Raw genomic sequence first — 8,655 nt, 5'->3', positions numbered from 1 at the left:
TCATCTGTGGATCTCTTGAGACGTTATGCGAATTGGAGTGGATCTAGGGTTTCCGGGATGATGGTGTTGATGTGAGCCATGACCAGCCTTTCAAAGCACTTCATGGCTACCGACGTGAGGGCTACAGGCAGCAGTCATTCAGGCAGGTTACCTTCGCTTTCTTGGGCACAGGGATTATGGTGGTCTGCTTGAAACATGTAGGCATTACAGACTCTGTCAGGGAGAGGTAGAAAATGTCAGTGAAGACACTTGCTAGTTGGTCTGCGCATGCTCTGAGTACACGTCCGTGTAATCCGTCTTGCCCCGCGGCCTTGCAAATGTTGACCTGTTTAAAAGTCTTGATCACATTGGAACATCTGGTGCTCTCATGCATGCTTAAGCGTTGCTTGCCTCGAAGCGAGCATAAAAGGCATTTAGCTCGTCTGGTAGACTCGCGTCACTGGGCAGCTCACAGCTGGGTTTCCCTTTGTAGTCCGTAATAGTTTGCAAGCCCTGCCACATACGACGAGCTCAAAGCCAGTGTAGTAGGATTCATATATGTCTATATTTCACGATAGGGATGGTGCCACGTTTCTTCCAGACATGACGCTTGGCATTGAGGCCAAAGATTTCAATCTTGGTTTCATCAGACCAGAGAATCTTGTTTCTCATGGTCTGATAGTCTGTAGGTAACTTTTGGTAAACTCTATGCGGGCTGTCATGTGCCTTTTACTGAGAAGTGGCTTCCGTCTGGTCATGCTACCATAAAGGCCTGATTGGCGGAGTGCTGCAGAGATGTTTGTCCTTCTGGAAATGTCTCCCATCTCCACAGAGGAACTCTAGAGCTCTGTCAGAGTGACCATCGGATTCTTGTTCACCTCCCTGACCAATGCCCTTCTCCCCTGATTCCTCAGTTTGGCCTGGCGGCCAGCTATAGGAAGAGTCTTGGTGGTTCCAAACTTCTTCCATTTAAGTATGATGGAGGCCACTGTGTTTTTGGGGACCTTCAATATTTCAGAAAATCTAAAATCTGGACTCATCAGACCAAAAGACAGATTTCCACCGGTCTAATGTCCATTGCTTTCTTCTTCTTATTGTTGTCCTTTAGTAGTGGTTTCTTTGCAGCAATTTGACCATGAAGGCCTGAATCACACACGATTGATGGCTTTTGCGACTGCTCTTGAAGAAACTTTAAAGTTCTTGAGATTTTCCGTATTGACTGACCTTCATGTTTAAAAGTAAAGATGGACTGTCATTTCTCTTTGCTTCTTTGAGCTGATTTTGCCATAATTTCGACTTGGTCTTTTACGAAATAGGGCTATCTTCTGTATGCCACCTCTACACAACTGATTGGCTCAAATTAATTAAGAAGGAAAGACGTTCCACAAATTAACTTTTAACAAGGCACATCTGTTAATTGAAATGCATTCCAGGTGACTACCTCATGAAGCTGGTTGAGAGAATTCCTAGAGTGTGCAAAGATGTCATCAAGGCAAAGGGTGGCTACTTTGAAGAATCCCAAATATTGTCATACCCTGATCTGTTTCACCTGTCCTTATTATTGTCTCCACCCCCTCCAGGTGTCGCTTGTTTTCCCCAGTCTATTTAACCCTGTGTTTCCTGTCTCTCTGTGCCAGTTTGTCTTGTATGTCCAAGCCTACCAGCGTTTTTTCCCGCTTTGCGTTTTCTCCTTTTTCTAGTCCTCCTGGTTTTGACCCTTGCCTGTTCTGGACTCTGTTTACCGGCTGCCTATGCATTCTGCCTGCCCTGACCTCAAGCCTGCCTGCCACTCTGTACCTCCTGGACTCTGATCTGCTTATGACCTTTTGCCTGTCCATGACCATTCTCTTGCCTATTCCCTTTGGATTTATTAAACATCTTAAACTCCAACCATCTGCCTCCTGTCTGCATTTGGGTCTCGCCTAGTGTCATGATAAATATAAAATATATTTTGATTTAACACTTTGTTGTTGGTTACTACATGATTCCATATGTGTTATTTCATAGTTTGTCTTCACTATTATTCTACAATGTAGAAAATAGTGAAAATAAAGAAAAACTCTGGAACGAATAGGTGTGGCCAAACTTTTGACTGGTATTGTATGTGTGACACGTATTTGTTGTGTCTACTCCCGCTCTGGCGCTTGACATCACTGGTCTAGTAACCATCGGTCCTGGCAACACATCTTTATGCACACCTGGCACCCATCATTACGATCACATGCATCCTATCATCAGGCTGTATCACATCTGGCTGTGATTGTGAGTCCCATAGGGGGACGCACAATTGGCCCAGCGTCTGCCGGGGTAGGCCGTCATTGTAAATAAGAATTTATTCTTAACTGATTTGCCTAGTTAATTAAAGGTTTTAAAAAAAATCTGTCACACCTGAATTTCATTACTACCTACATTACTTATAATTTATCTAGTACACTGTTTTGTCAGTCATCAGGTAGTATTGTTTGTGTTTTCAGGTCAGACTCTTCTCTTCTCTTGTTTTGTATCGTTCCATATTCGTTATCATTAAACTCACTAACTGCACCTGACTCCCTGTGTCTACGTTACAGAATACTACCTTAACAAATGGAAGCAGCAGTTAATCTCCCAGATGGTCGGCAAACAGGGACACCTACTTTGTCAACACCATGACCAGCTGGCTCATTTTTGGGAATGGTTATGGATGAGGTCCTCCGCGTTCTTCAATGAGTCAACATTACTTAAGCGGCATCATCTCCAAACAGCAGAGAATTCTCTACCACAAGTCGTTTGAACACCTTGGCCATGTTCTGTTATAATCTCCACCCGGCACAGCCAGAAGTGGACTGGCCACCCCTCAGAGCCGGGTTCCTCTCTAGGTTTCTTCCTAGGTTCTGGCCTTTCTAGGGAGTTTTTCCTAGCTACCTAGCTTCTACATCTGCATTGATTGCTGTTTGGGGTTTTAGGCTGGGTTTTTGTTCAGCACTTTGTGACATAGGCAGACGTAAAAAGGGATTCATAAATATATTTGATTGATTGATTGATCTTCGGGAGGTTTTTTCCAAGACCTGCGCCACCTGTCTCCCTCCTCATCACCTCTGGGACTGTGCTATCGACCTGCTTGCAGGCTCTGCGCCTCCATGTGGCCGTGCTCCAGCAGGGTTTCATTCGCAAGTCCACCTCCCCTGCATCGGCAGGCTTCTTCTTCATGGCCAAGAAGGACGGAGGGTTGCGCCCGTGCATCGATTACAGAAATCTGAAATCCATCACCACGAAGAACCGCTACCCTCTCCCGTTGGTGCCGGCCGCGATCGAACAACTCCGTGGGGCTACAATTTGATCTTCATCCGGAAGGGGGATGAATGGAAGACTGCCTTCAGCACGATGTCTGGTCACTATGAGTTGTCACCTGCTTCCCTTGAAACACAGTTTGCCCTACAGTCAATTCTGTCAAATCAAAAGAATTTGCAAAAAACAGATTTCGACAAGAATATGGCTGAGATGCAAAGAAAATTCAAGGTGAGGGGGTACAAAAATGGTCAGATTAATACTGCCATTGAAAAAATTCTAAACAAATTGAGACATGATCTCTTTCAAGGAAAGTCTCGCAAAAATAAGCATTCTTGCGTTCTAATTACCTGCTATTCAAAGTTCTCTGAACAAATTAAGGGAATAGTTCACAAACATTGGCACATTCTAAGATCCGATGACAGTATTGAAAATGTGTTTTCGGATTTATCTTAACTTGTCCTTGTGGTAAAAAATGTGGGTAAAACAAAGCGCAAATTAAAAGTACGAATCTCAGAGCATCGTAGTACCATTAGGTGCAAAAACACGACTTACCCAATTGCAGCCCACTTTTTGGAAGCGAACCACTCGATTTTGTCCCTACTTACAGTTGAAGTCGGAAGTTAACATACACCTTAGCCAAATACATTTAAACTCAGGTTCACAATTGCTGACATTTAATTCTAGTAAAAATGCTCTGTCTTAGGTCAGTTAGAATCACCCCTTTATTTTAAGAATGTGAAATGTCAGAATAATGGTAGAGAGAATGATTTATTTCAGCTTTTATTTCTTTCATCACATTCCCAGTGGGTCAGAAGTTTACATACACTCAATTAGTATTTGGTAGCAATGCCTTTACATTGTTTAACTTGGGTCAAACGTTTCAGGTAGCCTTCCACAAGCTTCCCACAATAAGTTGAGTGAATTTTGGCCCATTCCTCCTGACAGAGATGGTGTAACTGAGTCAGGTTTGTAGGCCTCCTTGCTCGCACATACTTTTTCAGTTCTGCCCACAAATTTTCTATAGGATTGAGGTCAGGGCTTTGTGATGGCCACTCCAATACCTTGACTTTGTTGTCCTTAAGCCATTTTGCCACAACTTTGGAAGTATGCTTGGGGTCATTGTCCATTTGGAAGACCCATTTGCGAACAAGCTTTAACTACCTTAGTGATGTCTTGAGATGTTGCTCCAATATATCCACATAATTTCCCTTCCTCATGATGCCATCTATTTTGTGAAGTGCACCAGTCCCTCCTGCAGCAAAGCACCCCCACAACATGATGCTGCCACCCCCGTGCTTCACGGTTGGGATGGTGTTCTTCGGCTTGCAAGCCTCCCCCTTTTTCCTCCAAACATTACGATGGTCATTATGTCCAAACAGTTCTATTTTTGTTTCATCAGACCAGAGGACATTTCTCCAAAAAGTACAATCTTTGTCCCTATGTGCAGTTGCAAACCGTATTCTGGCTTTTTTATGGCGGTTTTGGAGCAGTGGCTTCTTCCTTACTGAGCGGCCTTTCAGGTTATGACGATATAGGACTCATTTTACTGTGGATATAGATATTTTGTACCTGTTTCCTCCAGCATCTTCACAGGGTCCTTTGCTGTTGTTCTTGGATTGATTTGCACTTTTCACACCTAAGTAAATTCATCTCTAGGAGACAGAACGCGTCTCCTTCCTGAGTGGTATGATGGCTGGTGTTTATACTTGCATACTATTGTTTGTACAGATGAACGTGGTACCTTCAGGCATTTGGAAATTACTCCCAAGGATGAACCAGACTTGTGGAGGTCTACAATTGTTTTTCTGAGGTCTTGTCTGATTTCTTTTGATTTTCCCATGATGTCAAGCAAAGAGGCACTGAGTTGGAAGGTAGGCCTTGAAATACATCCACAGGTACACCTCCAATTGACTCAAATTATGTCAATTAGCCTATCAGAAGCTTCTAACACCATGACATCATTTTCTGGAATTTTCCAAGCTGTTTAAAGGCACAGTCAACTTAGTGTATGTAAACTTCTGACCCACTGGAATTGTGATACAGTGAATTATAAGTGAAATAATCTGTCTGTAAACAATTGTTGGAAAAATGTATTGTGTCATGCACAAAGTAGATGTCCTGACCGACTTGCCAAAACTATAGTTTGTTAGCAAGAAATTTGTGGAGTGGTTGAAAAACGAGTTTTAATGACTCCAACCTAAGTGTATGTTAACTTCCGACTTCAACTGTATATCGGCATTGAACATGTCGCCCTCCCTTGGAGAGGGGGTGACCTCGACAATTTATTGTTAAATCGAGAGGCTGCATGGATCTTTAATTTAAAGACCCTTGCTCCCGTCGGTCTCAACATTGACTTTGATCTGAAGCCATTCTTGTGATTTCGCTATTCATTGTAAATGTTTGTAGGACTATGTATCTATTATCGTATGCTATCCATTCAAGTTTTTGTATGTTCTTATATCTGAGAATTAACCAATGTTATCAGGCCACACCCGGCCATGATTACAGACACCTGTGTGTGTTCTTTGACACTTTATAAACTAGTGACCCGTAGTGTTTGTCATTATACCCAGATGAAGACAGCTTGTCTGTCGAAATGTTGGTTATTAGGTTATTCAATTATTGCATCTGAGATCCTAGAGTGTGCGGCTCTCCTTTTCTTTTCTAGATGGTCACTACGAGTAGCTGGTGATGCCTTTTGGATTAGTCAATGCTCTATCAGTGTTCCAGGCATTCGTCAATAAGGTGCTCCGGAACATGCTTGGATGCCAGGTGGTCGTGTATATCAATCAATCAATCAATCAAATTTATTTTTATATAGCCCTTCGTACATCAGCTGATATCTCAAAGTGCTGTACAGAAACCCAGCCTAAAACCCCAAACAGCAAGCAAAGCATGTGAAAGAAGCACGGTGGCTAGGAAAAACTCCCTAGGAAAAACTCCCTAGAAAGGCCAAAAACCTAGGAAGAAACCTAGAGAGGAACCAGGCTATGAGGGGTGGCCAGTCCTCTTCTGGCTGTGCAGGGTGGATATTATAACAGAACATGGTCAAGATGTTAAAATGTTAAAATGTTCATAAATGACCAGCATGGTCAAATAATGATAATCATAGTAGTTGTCGAGGGTGCAACAAGCACGTCCGGTGAACAGGTCAGGGTTCCATAGCCGCAGGCAGAACAGTTGAAACTGGAGCAGCAGCACGGCCAGGTGGACTGGGGACAGCAAGGAGTCATCATACCAGGTAGTCCTGAGGCATGGTCCTAGGGCTCAGGTCCTCCGAGAGAAAGACAGAAAGAGACAATTAGAGAGAGCATATTTAAATTCACACAGGACACCGGATAAGACAAGAGAAATACTCCAGATGTAACAGACTGACCCTAGCCCCCCGACACATAAACTACTGCAGCATAAATACTGGAGGCTGAGACAGGAGGGATCAGAAGACACTGTGGCCCCATCCGATGATACCCCCGGACAGGGCCAAACAGGCAGGATATAACCCCACCCACTTTGCCAAAGCACAGCCCCCACACCACTAGAGGGATGTCTCCAACCACCAACTTACCGTCCTAAGACAAGGCCGAGTATAGCCCACAACGATCTCCGCCATGGCACAACCCAAGGGGGGGCGCCAACCCAGACAGGAAGACCACGTCAGTGACTCAACCCACTCAAGTGACGCACCCCTCCCATGGACGGCATGGAAGAACACCAGTAAGCCAGTGACTCAGCCCCTGTAAAAGGGTTAGAGGCAGAGAATCCCAGTGGAAAGAGGCAAGGCAGAGACAGCAAGGGCGGTTCGTTGCTCCAGCCTTTCCGTTCACCTTCACACTCCTGGGCCAGACTATACTTAATCATAGGACCTACTGAAGAGATAAGTCTTCAGTAAAGACTTAAAGGTTGAGACTGAGTCTGCGTCTCTCACATTGGTAGGCAGACCATTCCATAAAAATGGAGCTCTATAGGAGAAAGCCCTACCTCCAGCCGTTTGCTTAGAAATTCTAGGGACAATTAGGAGGCCTGCGTCTTGTGACCGTAGCGTACGTGTAGGTATGTACGGCAGGACCAAATCGGAAAGATAGGTAGGAGCAAGCCCATGTAATGCTTTATAGGTTAGCAGTAAAACCTTGAAATCAGCCCTTGCCTTAACAGGAAGCCAGTGTAGGGAGGCTAGCACTGGAGTAATATGATCAAATTTTTTGGTTCTAGTCAGGATTCTAGCAGCCGTATTTAGCACTAACTGAAGTTTATTTAGTGCTTTATCCGGGTAGCCGGAAAGTAGAGCATTGCAGTAGTCCAGCCTAGAAGTAACAAAAGCATGGATTAATTTTTCTGCGTCATTTTTGGACAGAAAATTTCTGATTTTTGCAATGTTACGTAGATGGAAAAAAGCTGTCCTTGAAACAGTCTTGATATGTTCTTCAAAAGAGAGATCAGGGTCCAGAGTAACGCCGAGGTCCTTCACAGTTTTATTTGAGACGACTGTACATCCATCCAGATTAATTGTCAGATTCAACAGAAGATCTCTTTGTTTCTTGGGACCTAGAACAAGCATCTCTGTTTTGTCCGAGTTTAAAAGTAGAAAGTTTGCAGCCATCCACTTCTTTATGTCTGAAACACAGGCTTCTAGCGAGGGCAATTTTGGGGCTTCACCATGTTTCATTGAAATGTACAGCTGTGTGTCGTCCGCATAGCAGTGAAATTTAACATTATGTTTTCGAATGACATCCCCAAGAGGTAAAATATATAGTGAAAACAATAGTGGTCCTAAAACGGAACCTTGAGGAACACCGAAATTTACAATTGATTTGTCAGAGGACAAACCATTCACAGAGACAAACTGATATCTTTCCGACAGATAAGATCTAAACCAGGCCAGAACTTGTCCATGTAGACCAATTTGGGTTTCCAATCTCTCCAAAAGAATGTGGTGATCGATGGTATCAAAAGCGGCACTAAGATCTAGGAGCACGAGGACAGATGCAGAGCCTCGGTCTGACGTCATTAAAAGGTCATTTACCACCTTCACAAGTGCAGTCTCAGTGCTATGATGGGGTCTAAAACCAGACTGAAGCGTTTCGTATACATTGTTTGTCTTCAGGAAGGCAGTGAGTTGCTGTGCAACAGCTTTTTCAAAAATGTTTGAGAGGAATGGAAGATTCGATATAGGCCGATAGTTTTTTATAATTTCTGAATCAAGATTCGGCTTTTTCAAGAGAGGCTTTATTACTGCAACTTTTAGTGAGCTTGGTACACATCCGGTGGATAGAGAGCCGTTTATTATGTTCAACATAGGAGGGCCAAGCACAGGAAGCAGCTCTTTCAGTAGTTTAGTTGGAATAGGGTCCAGTATGCAGCTTGAGGGTTTGGAGGCCATGATTATTTTCATCATTGTGTCAAGAGATATAG

This window comes from Salmo salar, chromosome 03 (assembly GCF_965601325.2).
Source record: "Salmo salar chromosome 03, fSalSal1, whole genome shotgun sequence".
Taxonomy (NCBI): domain Eukaryota; kingdom Metazoa; phylum Chordata; class Actinopteri; order Salmoniformes; family Salmonidae; genus Salmo; species Salmo salar.
The sequence above is the reverse complement of the archived record's forward strand: the minus strand, read 5'-3'. Positions refer to the sequence as shown.